This window comes from Phyllobates terribilis, unplaced genomic scaffold (genome assembly GCF_046119375.1).
Source record: "Phyllobates terribilis strain yellow unplaced genomic scaffold, ASM4611937v1 Scaffold_15__1_contigs__length_34870131, whole genome shotgun sequence".
In the NCBI taxonomy this organism is placed as follows: domain Eukaryota; kingdom Metazoa; phylum Chordata; class Amphibia; order Anura; family Dendrobatidae; genus Phyllobates; species Phyllobates terribilis.
Window position 1 is genome coordinate 4,779,654 of NW_027362775.1, and position 20,353 is coordinate 4,800,006.

General features: G+C 45.8%; 1 long non-coding RNA gene across 4 annotated transcripts in view; it reads right to left on the reverse strand.

Annotated features, from left to right (window-relative positions):
- Window positions 1-20,353, reverse strand: part of LOC141175993 (uncharacterized) — a 69,855-nt gene that overhangs the window by 39,836 nt on the left and 9,666 nt on the right. For all 4 annotated transcript variants that reach the window (XR_012253081.1, XR_012253083.1, XR_012253082.1 and 1 more), the window contains exon 2: window positions 7,292-7,335. This is a non-coding gene — a long non-coding RNA (uncharacterized lncRNA). The remainder of the gene's footprint in view (window positions 1-7,291; window positions 7,336-20,353) is intronic.

A 20,353-nucleotide genomic window follows, 5' to 3' on the forward strand; every position in this document is an offset into this window, starting at 1 on the left:
GCCGCCCATCATGGGCTTTTTAGCCTACAACCAGGGTGCATTTTTTTGCCTTTTGGCTTACCACCAGGGCCGCCCATCATGGGCTTCTTAGCCTACAACCAGGGTGCCTTTTCTTTTGCCTTTTTGTTTACCACTGGGGCCGCCCATCATGGGCTTTTTAGCCTACAACCAGGGTGCATTTTTTTGGCCTTTTTGCTTACCTCGGAGGCCGGCCATCATGGGCTTTTCAGTCTACAACCGGGGTGCATTTTTTTGGCCTTTTGGCTTACCACCGGGGCCGCCCATCATGGGCTTTTTAGCCTACAACCGGGGTACCTTTTTATTACCACCGGGGCCGCCCATCATGGGCTTTTTAGCCTACAACCGGGGCGCATTTATTTGGCCTTTTTGTTTACCATCGGGGCCGCCCATCATGGGCTTTTTAGCCTACAACCGGGGTGCCTTTTCTTTTGTCTTTTTGCTTACCACCAAGGCCGACCATCATGGGCTTTTTATCCTACAACCGGGGTGCATTTTTTTGGCCTTTTGGCTTACCACCGGGGCCGCCCATTATGGGCTTTTTAGCCTACAACCGGGGTGCCTTTTTGCTACCACCGGGACCGCCCATCATGGGCTTTTTAGCCTACAACCGGGGTGCATTTTTTGGCCTTTTTATTTACCACCGGGGCCGCCCATCATGGGCTTTTTAGCCTACAACAGGGGTGCCTTTTCTTTTGCCTTTTTGCTTACCACCTGGGCCACCCATCATGGGCTTTTTAGCCTACAACCGGGGTGCATTTTTTGGGCCTTTTTGCTTACCACCGGGGCCGCCCAATCATGGGCTTTTTAGCCTACAACCAGGGTGCATTTTTTTGCCTTTTGGCTTACCACCAGGGCCGCCCATCATGGGCTTTTTAGCCTACAACCGGGGTGCCTTTTTGTTACCACCGGGGCCGCCCATCATGGGCTTTTTAGCCTACAACCGGGGTGCATTTTTTTGCCTTTTGGCTTACCACCAGGGCTGCCCATCATGGGCTTCTTAGCCTACAACCAGGGTGCCTTTTCATTTGCCTCTTTGTTAACCACCGGGGCCGCCCATCATGGGCTTTTTAGCCTACAACCGGGGTGCATTTTTATGGCCTTTTGGCTTACCACCGGGGCCACCCATCACGGGCTTTTTAGCCTACAACCGGGGTGCCTTTTTGTTACCACCGGGGCCGCCCATCATGGGCTTTTTAGCCTACAACCGGGGTGCATTTTTTTGGCCTTTTTGCTTACCACCGGGGCCGCCCATCATGGGCTTTTTAGCCTACAACAGGGGTGCCTTTTCTTTTGCCTTTTTGCTTACCACCGGGGCCGCCCATCATGGGCTTTTTAGCCTACAACCGGGGTGCCTTTTTGTTACCACCGGGGGCCGCCCATCATGGGCTTTTTAGCCTACAACCGGGGTGCCTTTTTGTTACCACCGGGGCCGCCCATCATGGGCTTTTTAGCCTACAACCGGGGTGCATTTTTTTGGCCTTTTTGCTTACCACCGGGGCCGCCCATCATGGGCTTTTTAGCCTACAACAGGGGTGCCTTTTCTTTTGCCTTTTTGCTTACCACCGGGGCCGCCCATCATGGGCTTTTTAGCCTACAACCGGGGTGCCTTTTTGTTACCACCGGGGGCCGCCCATCATGGGCTTTTTAGCCTACAACCGGGGTGCATTTTTTTGGCCTTTTTATTTACCACCGGGGCCGCCCATCATGGGCTTTTTAGCCTACAACCGGGGTGACTTTTTGCTTACCACCGGGGCCGCCCATCATGGGCTTTTTAGTCTACAACCGGGGTGCATTTCTTGGCCTTTTTGCTTACCACCGAGGCCGCCCATCATGGGCTTTTTAGCCTACAACCGGGGTGCATTTTTTTGGCCTTTTGGCTTACCACTGGGGCCGCCCATCATGGGCTTTTTAGCCTACAACCGGGGTGCCTTTTTGTTACCACCGGGGCCGCCCATCATGGGCTTTTTAGCCTACAACCGGGGTGCATTTTTTTGGCCTTCTTGCTTACCACCGGGGCCGCCCATCATGGCTTTTTAGCCTACAACCAGGGAGCATTTTTTTGCCTTTTGTCTTACCACCAGGGCCGCCCATCATGGGCTTCTTAGCCTACAACCAGGGTGCCTTTTCTTTTGCCTTTTTGTTTACCACCGGGGCCACCCATCATGGGATTTTTAGCCTACAACCGGGGTGCATTTTTTTGGCCTTTTTGCTTACCACCGAGGCCGCCCATCATGGGCTTTTTAGCCTACAACCGGGGTGCATTTTTTTGGCCTTTTGGCTTACCACCGGGGCCGCCCATCATGGGCTTTTTAGCCTACAACCGAGGTGCCTTTTTGTTACCACCGGGGCCGCCCATCATGGGCTTTTTACCCTACAACCGGGGTGCATTTTTTTGGCCTTTTTATTTACCACCGGGGCCGCCCATCATGGGCTTTTTAGCCTACAACAGGGGTGCCTTTTCTTTTGCCTTTTTGCTTACCACCGGGGCCGCCCATCATGGGCTTTTTAGCCTACAACCGGGGTGCATTTTTTTGGCCTTTTTGCTTACCACCGGGGCCGCCCAATCATGGGCTTTTTAGCCTACAACCAGGGTGCATTTTTTTGCCTTTTGGCTTACCACCAGGGCCGCCCATCATGGGCTTCTTAGCCTACAACCAGGGTGCCTTTTTGTTTACCACTGGGGCCACCCATCATGGGCTTTTTAGCCTACAACCGGGGTGCATTTTTTTGGCCTTTTTGCTTACCACCGAGGCCGCCCGTCATGGGCTTTTTAGCCTACAACCGGGGTGCATTTTTTTTGTCTTTTGGCTTACCGGGGCCCCCATCATGGGCTTTTTAGCCTACAACCGGGGTGCCTTTTTGTTACCACCGGGGCCGCCCATTATGGGCTTTTTAGCCTACCTACAACCGGGGTGCATTTTTTTGGCCTTTTTGTTTACCACCGGGGCCGCCCATCATGGGCTTTTTAGCCTACAACCGGGGTGCATTTTTTTGCCTTTTTGTTTACCACCAGGGCCGCCCATCATGGGCTTCTTAGCCTACAACCAGGGTGCCTTTTCTTTTGCCTTTTTCCTTACCACTGGGGCCGTCCATCATGGGCTTTTTAGCCTACAACCGGGGTGCATTCTTTGGCCTTTTTGCTTACCACCGGGGCCCCCCATCATGGGCTTTTTAGCCTACAACCGGGGTGCCTTTTCTTTTGCCTTTTTGCTTACCACCAGGGCCGCCCATCATGGGCTTTTTAGCCTACGACGGAGGTGCACTCTATGGCTTTTTTGCCAACCACTGAGGCACCCAACTTGGCCCTTTCAGCCTGCCACCGGGGTGCATTCTCTGACCTTTTAACTTACCACCGGAAAACCCATCCTGGGCTTTTTATCGTTGTGAAGTAATATATCTGCCGGATATCTATTATCGTTGCACATCTTAAAAGGAACCTATCACCAGAAATAACGGTAATAACCTGCAGATATGTGGTTAATCTGCAAGTTAATATCGTTATTATGCTGCCCAGAGCCTGCACGCAGCCAACAGCATAAACTTTATTTAATTTATAAAATGAACTTTATTCCCCCCGCAGCATTCTGGTTTCAGTCATAGGGGCAGTGTTGGCAAAGGTCAGTCACCGTTCTGTATATGCAGAATCTCTGGCCCTGACTGACAGTCGGCCCCAATGCAGAGCGAGTGTCAGTTAGTGCGGGGGCGCAGTTACAGCCGCCACTCTGTATTCTCAGAGCCATAAATGAACCGGCACCGCCCCCATGACTGAAACAGGTAATCTGCGGGGAAAATAAAGTTCATTATCTCCTCGCAGTGTTTGGCTAAGTGCGGGCACCGGGCAGGTTAGTAATTCTATTAACTTGCAGATTAACCAGCACCATTCTTATTTATACACTTGTAAGACACAGAGGGAGCAGAGATGAGAATAAGGATTTTTTTATTTTATTCTTATTTTTACATTTGTTGGACACAGCAGGAGCAGAATACTACTCTCAACATTGTCCCCTGCTGACGCTGAACACAGTGCTAGCAGGGGACAATGATGAGGGAAGCGTTCAGCACCCGACATTTGAGAACAGTGCAAACTGTACGGCTGATTCGCAGGAAACGGTACGTGTGATAGGCAGTGTGCCCACTATGCGTATTTTAAGCGTTTCCGCAACGGCAATTCTGCTGCAGAAACACAAAAAAAAAATTGTTAGAAGGTCTGCCATGTTCCCCAATGATAAATCCGCATGTGCTATGCACATGCTGCGGAAACTTCCGCTGCGGATTATAATTGCGGAAAAATCCGCAGCACTACCAATTATTTTGAGTAAATGCGGCGTTTTCGCCGCCATTGACTTGCATTGGACCGCATGGAATCTGCATCACTGCATCTGCAGAATCCAAGCGTTTCAATGTGTGGATGGTACCCGGGTCTGGAGAAGAGGAGACTCTCCTCCAGACACGGGTACCGAGAACCTGTAAAAAAAAGAATAAAATAAAAAATAAATATTATACTTACCTTCTGATGGCCCCTGCTCTCCATAGCGATGCGTCCTGGCTTGCCGGCAACTCGCGATGGTCTGAAAAGGACCTGCCGTGAAGAAATTTAGTCATGTGACGGGTCACGCCACCGGTGACGTCGGCAGGTCCTTTAGTCCACCGCGAGCTGCCGGCAAGCCAAGACGAATCAGATAAAGACTCCGGGGGCCATCGGAAGGTAAGTATAGATTTAATTTTTTGTACCATTCTTTAGTCACACTATATAAATCCATGCCGTTTGCATGGATTTATATAGTGTGACCAAGTTGTCAAGCACTTCCCAAGTGATGCTAAAATCGCTTGGAAAGCGCTTGACAACCCGCATGCGGAAATGCATGTGAAGAACGCTTCACTTCCACTGGTCCCTGGCAGAAAAAACGCATGTACAATCCGCATGTGTTTTTTCTGCCAGGGAGATGCAGAAACGCTCAGGAAAAAATACGGAGCATTTCTGCATCGTGGGCACATAACCATACTGATGCATCACACGGGCGGCACACGGTTGCAACACGTATGCCACACGTATCATACACATGGACACACGTACATAGATATCTCCGGTACTGTTTTTTCCAGTACCGGAAATATCCGGACGTGTGGAAGAGGCCTAATAGCGTTGTTTCTAGTGGGAGGTTCTCTTTAACACATAAAAATCTGTAATTTCTTGAATGCATTTTATTCCAGTATGTGTCACACGGACGGCACACATGTACACATAGATGGTAAAAATGGACCAGGCCACACTTTCACGCGTACATGTGAAGGAGGCCTAAGATGTATTGCGAGGTTCTGCAGCAGCTGAGGTGTATTATAAGGTTATTATGAGGTATATTTATGTGTATACACACATACTTACACTCATGCACACACACACACAACACTATAGACTGAGGTTCTGCAGTAGCCGAGATATATTATGAGGTTCTGCATCTGCCGAGGTGCATTATGAGGTTCTGCAGCGGCCGAGGTGTATTATAAGGTTCTGCAGCAAATGAGGTTCTGCAGCCGCCAAGGTGTATTGAGGTTCTGCAGCCGCCAAGGTGTATTATGAGGTTCTGCAGCTGAGGTGTGTATTATGAGGATCTGCAGCTGAGGTGTGTATTATCAGGTTCTGCAGCCTCCAAGGTGTATTATGAGGTTCTGCAGCTGAGGTGCGTATTATGAGGTTCTGCAGCCGCCAAGGTGTATTATGAGGTTCTGCAGCTACCAAAGTGTATTATGAGGATCTGCAGCTGAGGTGTGTATTATGAGGTTCTGCAGCCGCCAAGGTGTATTATGAGGTTCTGCAGCTACCAAAGTGTATTATGAGGATCTGCAGCTGAGGTGTGTATTATGAGGTTCTGCAGCCGCCAAGGTGTATTATGAGGTTCTGCAGCTACCAAAGTGTATTATGAGGATCTGCAGCTGAGGTGTGTATTATGAGGTTCTGCAGCCTCCAAGGTGTATTATGAGGTTCTGCAGCTGAGGTGTGCAGTATGAGGTTCAGCATCAGCTGTGGCATATTATGAGGTTCTAAAGCACCTGCTGTGTATATTACGAGGTTCTGCAGCAGCTGTATATATGTAGATATACACATACAGCTCTGGCAAAAATGAAGAGACCACTGCAAAATTTTTAGTTTCTCTGATTTTTCTCTTTCTAGGTATATTTTTGAGTAAAATGTACATTGTTGTTTTAGTTTATAAACTACTGACAACATGTCTCCAAAATTCAAAGCTAAAAATATTGTATTTATTTACAGCAAATGATAAAGCGTCAAAATACTAAAAAAGAAACAGTGCTTTCAGACCTCAAATTTATTTATGTCTTAACTCAGGGACAGTTCAGAAATCAATATTTGGTGGACTAACCATGATTTTTAATCACAGTTTTCATGCGTCTTGGCATGCTTTCCAATAGAAAACTGTTCAGTGGTCTCTTAATTTTTGCCAGAGCTGTATACTTGCATTCTTGCACACACACACATCACTATAGACTTTTCACTTCACAGTACTCATATGCCAGAGGTGATGTGGAGAAGTGGTGTGGAGTGCAGTGATTGTCATGCCTTCCTTAGATGAGGACACTGCTCTGTTATTTCCAATTCTGGAGTGATGATGCTGGGGACAATACTGGCAGGCATGAGTGTGCAGTGGGCCGGCAGAGGGCAGGGCTGGACACTGAGGCCAGTTCTGGCTATGAGGTTAGCTAATACAGCACAGGGAGCTGTCAAGTTTGGTAGAGCCACTGCTAAACAAAGTAGGTGAGGGAATGAATTGAAATTCAGGAGGAACAAAAGGCAGAAACAAAAACAAAAATTTATAGGGGTATTGTATATTACAATACAGCACAGGTTACCTTAAAAAACAAATTTGGATTTTGTGGTCGGAAAACTTCATTAATTCTCACTCCAGAAAGGGGGATGATGTAAAAAGTAGAAAATCGGCTCTAAACAGTCATCTAAAGATGCAAAAAAATTCATCATCCAACTTTGAGCAACACTTCAATAATCTGGTGTAAATTACGGCAAAGTGGTTACAAACAAAACAAACATCCCCTTAATGATAAATTCTCCAACTTAAAAACCCATTAAACACATGTGACTGAGGTTATTTTTATGCAGATCCATGGATTTCCACACAATCCAAATCAGATAAATGGGAAAGGTGCCAATATTTTTGCAATAAAAGTGTCGCATGTGAACTGACCCTAATGACTCAGTACATGAGCCAAATGCTGAGATATGAGGAAAGCTCATCCGTACCTTGCTGCCTGTAGCTTCCAGATGAAGAGTAGTTCCTGGGTTCCCTGCAACAGCAAAGCACAACATTAAAGGGAATGTTGTTTTAACCTATGCTTTATTAAATTGTATTTATGTTGTTGTTTTTTTTTAAATATATGGGAATCTAGAATGAAAATTACTTTGTAAGGGCTGCAAAGTTATGAGATATGCTCTTCTGTGACCCCGCTGAATATTATTATTTTTGGGGTAGTGGGGGTGGTTGCAATTAATGTGTAACCCAGCTCTGTATAATTCTATGGGAGCAGTGGTGTAATGCATAACCCCATATTACACCACTCCTCGCATAGAAGTGGATGGAGCGGTGTCGCTGATTACACCACTTCTCCCATAGAAGTGGACTGTGCGGGGAGACACAATATATACATTAGAATAGATACTGTGTATTTAATCCTATCCTGTGTGATACACTCCGCTGAGCTCAATGTCTAATCCCATCAGGTGATACACTACACTTGTCCCTGTATCTAATTCCAGCGTTACTCTAAGCGTATCTAATCGCAGCACGATACACTAACAACTATCTAACAACTTTAACTTATGATACAGAGAGAAGCAACAACTAACAGAATCAATGCTGCCAGCTGTCCTCTGTGACACTGTACTTGTCAGTAACACTTTGCAGTCACTAACAAAATGGCTCCACACTGTGATCCTAAACTTCATCCTTTCTTATCCTTTTCCAAACACTCAGAATAGGAGGAGGGGTGACATCCCACACATGTGTGCAGATCCAGCCCACATTCACTGCAGTTGTAATGTGAACTGGCACTACTAGGTTTTTATGGCAAATTTCAGCAGCTGCTCTCCCTAGTGTTTAAGGCCCACGATGCAGAAATGAAGCAGAAAATTTCTGCAGCATTTCTGCATCTCCCTGGCAGAAAAAACGCATGCAGATTGTGCATGCGTTTTTCCTGCAGAATACATGCGGAATACATGCGGATCCACATGCGTTTCCGCATGCAGATTGACAAGCGCTTTCCAGGCGATAGCATCACTTGGAAAGTGCTTGAAAACTAGGTCACACTGTATAAATCCATGCAAACAGCATGGATTTATACAGTGTGAACCGTAAAAATAAAATAAAATAAAGCTATACTTACCCCCGATGCCCCGGCGTGGCTGCAGCGCTGCTTCCTGGCTGGTTCCTGGCTGCCGGCATATCGCGAGACAGAGCGGTGAAGGGCCTGCGGTCACATGACTGTGACGTCACCGAAGGTCCTTCAGCGATGCCGGCATGCAGAGAAGCCTTCGGAAAGGTGAAAAACTTTTATTATTTTATTCTTTTTTTTACAGGTACAATGGTACTCAGGTCTGGATGAGAGTCTTCTCTCCTCCAGAACTGGGTACCATCCGCACATAGAGACGCATAGCATTCGCTTGTAGAAATGTACAGACGCGCATTCTATGCGTCTCAATGCAAGTCAATGGCGGCCATTCCGCTGCATTTCCGCAAAATTAAATGACATGCTGCGGATTTTTGTACGCAGCATAAACGCTGTGCATAGAACATGCGGAATCCCCTTGGGGACCATGGGGTGCGGATTACCTAGCGTTTCACAAGCGTTTACGCTGCGGAAATTCCGCAGCATAAACGCTTGAAAAACGCTACGTGGGCACCCAGCCTAAAAGAGAAAATATAAAAACTTTTAAAATTATGTTTAATATTTTACTTATTTAAAAACAAATGATAATATTTGAAAAAAAAAAAAAATTTCAGGCTGTATGCCCACTATGCGTTTTTTAAGCGTTTCCGCAGCGGCAGTTCCACATGTGCTGTGCACATGCTGCGGAAATTTCCACTGCGGATTATCATTGCAGAAAAATCAGCAGCACTACCAATTATTTTGCGTAATCGCAGCGTTTTCGCCGCCTTTGACTTGCATTGAATCGCATAATATCCACATGACTACATGTGCACATGCGGATATTAAGCGATTCACTGTGCGGATGGTACCCGGGTTTGGAGAAGAGAAGACTCTCATCCAGCCCGGGTACCATAGTACCCATAAAAAAAAAAGAATTAAAATAAAAATAAAAACATTATACTTACCTTATGATGGCCCCCAGTCTCCTCAGCGATGCGTCCTGGCTTTCCGGCAGCTCGCGATGGTCTAAAAGGACCTGCCTTGACATCATTTAGATATGTGACGGGTCACGCGACCACCGACGTCAGCCGTCGCGTGACCCGTCACATATCTAAATGACGTCATGGCAGGTGCTTTTACACAACAGCGAGACACCGGGAAGACCGGACGCATCGGATAAGGAGACTTTACATCAGCACAATTTTGGAACCAAAATTTATTTTTGTTATGGAGCTTTTAGGGTTAAAAATTGACCAACGATTTTTCATTTTTATAACACCATTTTTTTTAGGGACCACATCATATGTGAAGTGACTTTGATGGGCCTTTACGACAGAAAATACCCAAAAGTGAAACCATTCTTAAAACTGCACCCCTCAAGGTGATCAAAACCACATTCAATAAGTTTATTAACCCTTCAGGTGCTTCACAGGAATTTTTGGCACGTGGAAGAAAAAAAATGAACATTTATTTTTTTCACAAAAATGTTACTTTAGACCCCAATTTTTTTTTATTTCCGCAAGGGTATCATTAAAAAATGGACCCAAAATTTGTTGTGCAATTCCTCTTGAGCATGCTGATACCCCGTATGTGGGGGAAAACCACTGTTTGGGCGCACGGCAGGGTTCGGAAAGGGAAGGAATTTATCTAGATGTGTGGTGAGCACCCTTTCACATAAGTTTATAACATTGAGCCGTAAAAATAAAATTTTCACATTTTTCCAACAAAAATGTTTTTCAGCCTCCAATTTTGCATTTTCATAAGAGTAACAGGAGAAATTGCACCATGCAATTTCTTGTGCAATTTCTCCTTAAGTAAGCCGATACCCCATATGTGGGGAAAATACACTGTTTGGGCGCACGGCAGGGTTCGAAAGGGAAGGAGTGCTATTTGACTTTTTGAATATAAAATTTGCTTGAATAATTAGCGGATGCCATGTTAAGTTTGGAGACCCCCTGATGCGCCTAAACAATGGAAACCCCCCACAAGTGACTCCATTTTGGAAACTACACCCCTCAAGGATTTTATCAAGGGGTATAGTGAACAATTTGAACCCAGAGGTACGACACAGAATTTGATAACATTAGGTCATCATATTGAATAAGTTGTCATTAGTCTTGAGCAGGGCTCGACAAACCCAGGCGCCTGGTCGCCAGTGGCGCCTAGAAAATGTTGTCTGGCGCCTAGAAAATGTTGCCTGGTGCTTGAGGAGTTGAGTTGAGAAGAAAAAAAAATACTCTCAATCCAATCCCACCTCCTGCACGGAGTCATCCAATCGGAGGAAGCAGGGACAGTATCGCTCAGGCCGCCTTCTCCACTTTGCTCCGCCCCCCTTATGCTCCGGGACTGGACAGGGAGAGTTGGGTTACGGGGGAAGCAGGGCCGGCGTCAGCACCCGGCGTACCCGGGCAAGTGCCGGGGCCCTGGAAAATCAGAGGGGCCCAGCCGCCCACTCACTGTCGGGGCCCGGGCCCACACACCCACCCGCCCACTCACTGTCGGGGCCGGGCCCACACACCCACCCGCCCACTCACTGTCGGGGCCGGGCCCACACACCCACCCGCCCACTCACTGTCGGGGCCGGGCCCACACACCCACCCGCCCACTCACTGTCGGGGCCCTGGCCGCTTCCTCGGCACCTGTTCTGGGACGCAGGCGCTGCTTGATTGCCGGCACTTCCCCCAGACATGGCCACGCGCTGTCCGGCTGTGTCTGCTAGTAATGACACGGCAGGGTCGACGGCACTGCACCTTTAATTGTGCTTGTGTGTCGCTCCTGCCGCGTCATTACTAGCAGACACAGCCGCACAGCGCGCGGCCATGTCTGGGGGAGTGCCGGCAATCAAACACCGTCGGAGCGGAGGTCCTGCACAGATGGGCGGGAGGGGCCCGGACCCGACCGCAAGTGGCCCCTCTGATGTTCCAGGGCCATGAAGTCTGTGACACGCCAGGGGCCCTGCACTGCCCCATACCCGAGGAGCTGCTGGACAGGACACTGGACCGGGGACAGGTGAGTGAGGCTTCCCCAATCCCCATATTAAAAATATTAGTAATGGGTCTGTGTGAGTGCATGTATGTGAATGTCAGTGTATATGACTGTGTATATATATTTGTCTGTTTTATCTATGTGTATGTCTGTATGTGTACATATGTCTGCGTACCGTGTGTGCGCGCGCATATGTCTGCGTACCGTGTGCGCACGCATATGTCTGCGTACCGTGTGTGCGCACGCATATGTCTGCGTACCGTGTGTGCGTGCATATGTCTGCGTACCGTGTGTGCGTGCATATGTCTGCGTACCGTGTTTGAGCACGCATATGTCTGCGTACCGTGTTTGCGCACGCATATGTCTGCGTACCGTGTGTGCGCGCGCATATGTCTGCGTTTGTGAAGGATGAGGGGGCAGGCTGGGCCATGTGTAATAAATAAATAAATATATATATATATATATATATATATATATATTTATATATTTATTTCTCCGCCGTATCTGTGCATCGTGAATCGTGTATGTGTTAAAAGGGCCCACTGAGACTCTTTCGCCCGGGGCCCAGAAAAACCTGGAGCCGGCCCTGGGGGGAAGGATCGCTGTGGCCGGGGGCCCGTTCTCATCTCCCGCTACCTGTGTAAGTACATACAAAGGCCGTGCTCCCCGGGGAGACGCCGTGTGTGAGGGGGTCTATATGTACAGTTTGTCAACAAAAAAAATTCTGGCTCCTAAATTTTTTGGCTGGCTCCTAGATTCTGAACAACTTTGTCGACCCCTGGTCTTGAGTGCAAGTGTCACTACTAGAGTTTGCATCGGGTACTCTGGTATGCACCAAGTATCGCGGGTGCTCAAGTGACGTGCTCGAGTCCCCGCCCGCATGTTTCATGGTTATTAAACACTCAAAAAAAAACATGCGGGGATCACTCGTCCATGGCAGGCAATCCCCACAAGGTTTCTTTGGCTGTATAACAGCTGCAAAACATATGGGACAGAGACTCAAGCAAGTCACTCGAGTACCCGCTATACTCGGTGCATACCTGAGCACTTGCGCTCAACACCAGTCACCACATCATCATCATTTTTTTTCTTTACTTCTGAAAAAATCCTAACCCCAACTCTAATACAACCCCAACTCTAATACAACCCCAACCCTAACCCTAGCACAACCCTAACCCTAAGTGCCCACGATGCAGAAATGCTGCGGAGTATTTCTGCATCTCCCTGGCAGAAAAAACGCATGCGGATTTTACATGCGTTTTTTCTGCCAGGTAGAAGAGTTTGTGAAGCGTTTTGAACATGCGATTTCGCATGCGGGTTGTCAAGAGCTTTTCCAAGCGATTTTAGCATCACTTGGAAAAGTATTTGACAACTTGGTCACACTATATAAATCCATGCAACCGGCATGGATTTATGTTGTGTGACCAAGTTACGATGCTGCAAATGCAGCATCAATAGTAAAAAAAAGAATAAAAATGTTGAAAAAAAACAACAAAAAAAATTATACTCACCTTCCGATGGCCCCCGATCTCCTTCTCCTGTGCCACTGGCTCTTCGGCGGCTCGCGGTGCTCTAAAAAGGACCTTCCATGACGTCATTTAGTCATGACGGTCGCGTGACCTGTCACATGTCTAAATGACGTCATAGAAGGTCCTTTTACCACCGCGAGCAGCCGAAGAGCCAACAGCACCGCCGGGAGCAGACAGGGGGCCATCAGAAGGTAAGTATATGTTTGTTTGTTTTTTATTTTCATTTTTTTTTAACTACAGGTACTATGGTACCCAGGTCTGGAGGAGAGTCTCCTCTTCTCCAAACCCGGGTACCATCCGCACATTGAATCGCATGTTATGCGGTCCAATGCAAGTCAATGGCTGCAATTTCGCCGGGATTCTGCAAAATTAATGGTCGTGCTGCAGATTTTATCGCAATGATAATCCGCAGCGGAAATTTCCGCAGCATGTGCACAGCACATGCGGATTATCATTCGGAAACATGGCAGACAACTTAACATGCATTTTTAATGCGTTTTTGCGGCGGAAAAGCGCCACGGAAACGCATTAAATCCGCATCGTGCGTACGCAGCCTAACCCTAGCACAACCCTAACCCTAGAGTTTATTTCTTACGCCGTTCCTCGTGCGGTATAAGTGATTAGATGACTTTATTGTCCGGGTTGGTGCGATTACAGTGATACCAGATTCATATCGGTTTTTTATGATTGACAGCTGTCACACACTAAAAAACCCTGTTTTTTTTGCAAAGACTAGTTTTTACATTGCCATATTTTGAGAGCTATAATTTTTCCATATTTCGGCTGACAGTCATGTTTTTTGCGGGACAAGTTGACGTTTTTATTGGTACCATTTTCAGGCTCGTGACATTTTTTGATCGCTTTCTATTCTGATTTTTGGGAGGCAGAATAAACAAATAATCCGCATGTGCTGTGCATATGCTGCGGAAATTTCCGCTGCGGATTATCATTGCGGAAAAATACGCAGCACTACCAATTATTTTGCATAAGCGCAGCGTTTTCGCCGCCATTGACTTGCATTGGAACGCATGAAATCCGCATCACTGCATCTGTACATGCAGATTCCATGTGTTTCAATGTGTGGATGGTACCCGGGTCTGGAGAAGAGGAGACTCTCCTCCGGACCCGGATACCATAGTACCTGTAAAAAAAAGAATAATAAAATAAAAAATATACATTATACTTAAATTCTGATGGCCCCCGGTGTCTTTATCCGATGCGTCCTGGGCTTGACCGCAGCTCGCGGTGGCCTTGGCAATGACGTCGGCAGGTACTTTAGTCTACCGCGAGCTGCCAGCAAGCCAGGACGCATCGGATAAAGATACCGGGGGCCATCAGAAGGTAAGTATGATATTTATTTTTTACCATTCTTTCGGTCACACTATATAAATCCATGCCGTTTGCATGGATTTATATAGTGTGACCAAGTTGTCAAGCATTTTCCAAGTGATGCTAAAATCGCTTGGAAAGCGCTTGACAAGCCGCATGCGGATATGCATGTGAAGAACGCTTCCCATCCGCTTGTCCCTGGCAGAAAAAACGCATGTACAATCCGCATGCGTTTTTTTCTGCCAGAGAAATGCAGAAACGCTCAGGAAAAAATCCGGAGCATTTCTGCATCATGGGCACATAGCCTTATATTGTTTTTTTTAATGTTTTGGCGCTTTTACACAATAAAAACTATTTTATAGAATAAAGAATTGTTTTTTGCATTGCTTTATTCTGAGAGCTATAACTTTTATTTTTTGGCCGTTGGAGCTGTATGACAACTTGTTTATTGTGAGACGTTTTCAGCGGTACCATTTTTATTTACATTCGTCTTTTTGATCGCATTTTATTCCATGTTTTGTTTGGTAGTATGATGATAAAGCATAGTTTTTTGCTTCGTTTTTTATTTTTTACAGTGTTCAGTAAAGGGGTTAACTAGTGTGTCAGTTTTATAGGTCAGGTCGTTCCGGGCGCGGCGATACCAAATATGTGTACTTTTATTGTTTTTTTTTATTATTATTATTATTTATTTGTGGGTAAAAAATTTTTTTTTTGGGGGGGGGGGAGGTATTTTTACAATTTTTTTTAATATCTTTACAATTTTTTTTCTTTCACTTTCTGACATTTTTCTTACTTTTACACTTTGTTCCACTATGAGACTTTCACTTTTTGCAGCCTGATCAGCTGTATAGCACAGGAAAGCAGCACCATCCCTGTGCTATGCAGCCTGTCAGTGCTGCACTGGGAGAAGTTATTTTGAACCAAAGTAACTTCCTGCCTCCTGGCGACCCGGATGTTGTCATGATGACATCGGGTCACCATGACAACATCCGGGACCGGACTCAGACGGCGCAGGACGCCGGAGAGGAGGTAAGTATCTGCGCTTACCTCCTCCCATCCGGGAAGCCGCGGCAGATAGCGCTGGACACCGGCAGGAAAAGTGAGTATCGCGATCACCTCCCCTTGCCACCGCAATGCTGCGATCGATTTCAATCGCAGCATTTCGGGGGATAATGTGCGGTGCGGGACACCCTGCGGCGATTGCGCCCGCATGCCGAGGCGTACTAATACGTATCAGACCCATAAGGGCCAGGGAGCAGATATGTATTAGTACGACTTGCGCCAGAAAGGTGTTAATAAAAACTATTTTTTTTTTTAATTGATGTAAATACTTTTATGCCCAAAACTGACAAAAGTATTCTCAGAGTGATACCTTTATTGGCTAACCAGAAAAAATATATATATGCAAGCTTTCAGAGCACAGAGGCTCCTTTGTCAGGCAATATTACAAATGAATTCAAAAGATACAAGGCACAACATTTGAGAGATGTTACAGCAAACACTTGTTCATGAGGTGTAAGGGGTGATGACTCCTACTGATAAGTCAAGGAGATCAAATTAGGATTTTTTGTTGCAAATGGAGGAGGTAATTTTTTTCAATTGTTTAAAAAACATTTTTTTTAAAGGCACCTTCCCTTTAACCTCTTTACCCCCGAGGGTGGTTTGCACGTTAATGACCAGGCCAATTTTTACAATTCTGACCACTGTCACTTTATGAGGTAATTACTCTGGAACGCTTCAACGGATCCCCCTGATTCTGGGACTGTTTTTTCGTGACATATTGTACTTCATGATTGTGGTAAAATTTCTTCGATATCACTAGCGTCTATTTGAGAAAAAAACGGAAATTTGGCGAAAATTTTGAAAATGTAGCAATTTTCAAAATTTTAATTTTTATGCCCTTAAATCAGAGAGATATGTCACACAAAAGAGTTAATAAATAACATTTCCCACATGTCTACTTTACATCAGCACAATTTTGGAACCAACATTTTTTTTTGTTAGGGAGCTATAAGGGTTAAAAGTTGACTAGCGATTTCTCATTTTTCCAACAAAATTTACAAAACCATTTTTTTAGGGACCACATCACATTTGAAGTCACTTTGAGAGGTCTTTATGACAGAAAATACCCAAAAGTGACACCATTCTAAAAACTGCACCCCTCAAGGTGCTCAAAACCACATTCAAGAACTTTATTAATCCTTCAGGTGCTTCACAGGAATTTTTGGAATGTGGAAGAAAAAAATGAACATTTAACTTTTTTCACAAAAATGTTATTTTAGACCCAATTTTTTTTATTTTCGCAGGGGTAACAAGAAAAAATGGACCCCAAAATTTGTTGTGCAATTTCCCCTGGGCACGCAGATACCCCATATGTGGGGAAAAAACACTGTTTGGGCGCACGGCAGGGCTCGGAAGGGAAGGAGCGCCATTTGACTTTTTGATTGTAAAATTTGCTTGAATAATTAGTGGACGCCATGTTGCGTTTGGAGAGCCCCTGATGTGCCTAAACAGTGGAAACCCCCACAAGTGACCCCATTTTGGAAACTAGACCCCCCAAGGCACCTATCTAGATGCATAGTGAGAACTTGGAACCCCCAGGTGCTTCACAAATTGATTCGTAAAAATGAAAAAGTGGGAAAAAAACACTTTTTCATTTTTACGAATCAATTTGTGAAGCACCTGGGGGTTCCAAGTGCTCACTATGCATCTAGATAGGTGCCTTGGGTGCCTCAGTGCATACCCGAGCACCCGATGCAAACTCAAGTAGCGTTCAACACTAGTTGCCATATTGGCATCTTTTTTTTTTTTTTTACTTTTGAAAAAAAAAAACCAACCCTAACATTAGCACAACCCCAACCCCAGCGTTTAATTTTTACGCCGTTCCTCGTGCGGTATAAGTGATGAGATTACTTTATTCTTCGGGTCGGTGCGATTACAGTGATACCAGAATCATATCGGGTTTTTATGATTGACATCTGTCACACACTATTTTGTAAAATCTAGTTTTTGCATCGCCATATTTTGGCCGACAGAGTCATGTGACGGCTTGTTTTTTGCGGGATGAGTTGACGTTTTTATTGGTGCCATTTTCAGGCATGTGACATTTTTTAATCGCTTTCTATTCCAGCTTTTTGGAGGCAGAATAAACAAAAACCAACAATTCAGGAATTGTGTTTTTTTACATTTTTTTATTCTGCTCTGGGTGTGGTAAAATTGATAAGGTAGCTTTATTCTTCGGGTCAGTACGTTTACAGCGGTACCACATTTATATAGTTTTTTATGTTTTGGCGCTTTTACACAATAAAAGCTATTTTATTAAAAAAATTATTTTTTTGCATCGCTTTATTCCGAGAGCTGTAACTTTTTGATTTTTCGGATGATGGAGCTGTATTGCAGCTTGTTTTTTGCGGGACGAGATGAAGTTTTCAGCGATACCATTTTTATTTACATTCGTCTTTTTGATCGCGTGTTATTCCATTTTTTGTTTGGCGGTATGATGATAAAGCATTGTTTTTTGCTTTGTTTTGTTTTTTACCGTGTTCACTGAAGGGGTTAACTAGTGGAACAGTTTTATAGGCCAGGTCGTTACGGAAGCGGCGATACCAAATATGTGTACTTTTGTTTGTTTGTTTTTCATAATAATATTTATTGATGGGTACATTATATTTATATTTTTAGTGGATTATTTTTTTATATATATTTTTACAATTTTTTTTTTAGATATTTTTTTTCACTTTCTGGGAGTTTTTTTGCTTTGTCCCACTATGGGACTTTCACTTTTTTTATTCTGATCGCCTGCATGGCACAGGAATGCAGCACCATCCCTGTGCCATGCAAGCAGTTAGCGCTGGACAGGGAGAAGATAGTTTGGAGATGCACTGCGCATGTCCAAACAATCTTACTGCTGTCTGGTGACCCGGATGTTGTCATGACGACATCGGGTCGTCATGGCAACACCTGGGAAGCCGCGGTAGACAGCGCTGGAGGCCGGAAGAGGAGGTGAGTATACCGATCACCTCCCCTTGCCACCGCAATGCTGCGATCGACTTCGATCGCAGCATTGCGGGGGTTAATGTGCTGGGAGCGGTGCGGGACTGCTCCCTGCACATTGTACCGGGTGTCAGCTGTGAGAATCAGCTGACACCCGGCGGCGATCGTGCCCGCACATCCTGTGTGCGCGCGCGATCGCTATGACGTACTAATACGGGTCAGGCTCTTAAAGCCCAGGGCACAGACGCGTATTAGTACGTCATGGGCTTTAAAGGGGTTAAGCAGGGACACACTGACGTATTTCTCCTGCGAGTATCGCATGGTAAACCTCCTACTGGCCAGCACCTATCCTGACCTGAGCTTGACAGCTGTATAGAAATCCATCACGCTGTCATATTCAGGTCAGGAGAGGTGCCGGCCAGTCCATTCAGTGCGATGCGATCATCGCACGTATTAAACGGCTGTGTGTCCATGCTCTTATTCTGCCTGTTGAAGGGAACACGTGAAAAAATGCTATTAACCTGAAGACATGGGGTAAATCTCGTTCTGTACCTGCGTAGCGCCCGCACTCAAAGTCCCGATGCCGGGAGGAAATTAACTTTTTTTCCACGGAAGCATTTGGGTTTCAGTCACAGGGGTGGAGCTGGCGCAGTTTCAGTCACCGCTCAGTGTATAGAGAGCAGCGGCTGTAACAACACCCTCGGAACTGACTGACAACAGGATCCACATTAGGGTCAGCTGTCAGTCAGTGCGGGGGGCTCGGTCATAGCTGCCAATCTCTATACATAAAGCACTGATTGAAACCGTGCCTGAGCCACCCCTATGATAGAACAACAAACGCTGGTGGGGGGGAGTGGAATAAAGCTCATTTCATCCTGGAAATGAGGCTCAAAGTGTGGGCGCCGAGCAGGTTCAGAATGCTATTAATCTGCAGATTAACCCTGGATCTGCAGTTAAATAGCTTATTTTTGCATGTGACAGGTTCCTTTTAATAGTTACAATGCTATAAAGCTGCCGCACTGAAGGTGCAATTACTGGAATGAAATTAATTGTATTTCTCCCAGAAGCCGCCGACTTTGAGTCATAAAGGCGTGTTCGGAATGGAAGAATGTCACCGCTTAATTAACAGTGATCTGAGATTCCAAGCACGCCCTGTTACTTTGATGGAAAGCTCACAATGTAGCGCATCTGTGCAGTCTTAAAAAGGATGCGCAGCACTCCTGTTGATGGGTGGACAAATAAGATTCCACTCCACAAACAGTATAAAAAGTAAAAAAAAAAAAGTGACTGCATTTTATTTCATACAAGTGATCCAAGTCACTGCTGGCACCACCCCTCATGACTGAAACCGGAACGCTGCGGGGAGAATAGTTAATTTTCTCACCATAGCGTTCGGCTAAGTGCGCGCACCGGGCAGATTAGTAAAGCTATTAACCTACAGATTGACCCTACATCGGAACGTTAAGGCCACGTTCAGTTTTTGGTCAGTATTTTACATCCATATTGTAAGCCAAAACCAAGGGGTTGGGTGAGAAATGCAGAAGTGGAGCACATGTTTCTATTTTACTTTTCCTCTGATTGTTTCACTCCTCATTGGCTTACAAATATTGATGTAAAGTACTGACCAAATCCTAAATGTGTGAATGTAGCCTAATATTGGTGACAGGTCACACCCCCCCAATCCAACTCAGCAGCATTCACCTATGTATGAGTAAATTCCCTGCCTAACCAGCCCTGTATAACATTATTCAGTTAAATAAATGCTTTGGGCTATGTGCACAGTGTGTTTTTTGTGCGTTTTTTTTTTTTTCAGAGCGGAAATGGGCCAAAAACGCATTGCATACCTTATACTATAACATTTTGCAAGTTCCGTGCACATGATCAGAAATTTTCCTGACCAGATTTCATGTGCAGAAAAAAACGATGCAAGCCCATTCTTTGTGTGTTTCCGCATGCTTTTTTGCCTAGCTCAGAGCTCAGCTACGCTGGGGTGAATCATCATTAAGCGCAGACCGGAGGCGAGCTCACCAGCAGGTATAGGGAGTTCCCGCGCTGTCAGCCATCGTTCTCCTCACCCCAGCGTAGCAGCAACTGAGCTCCGC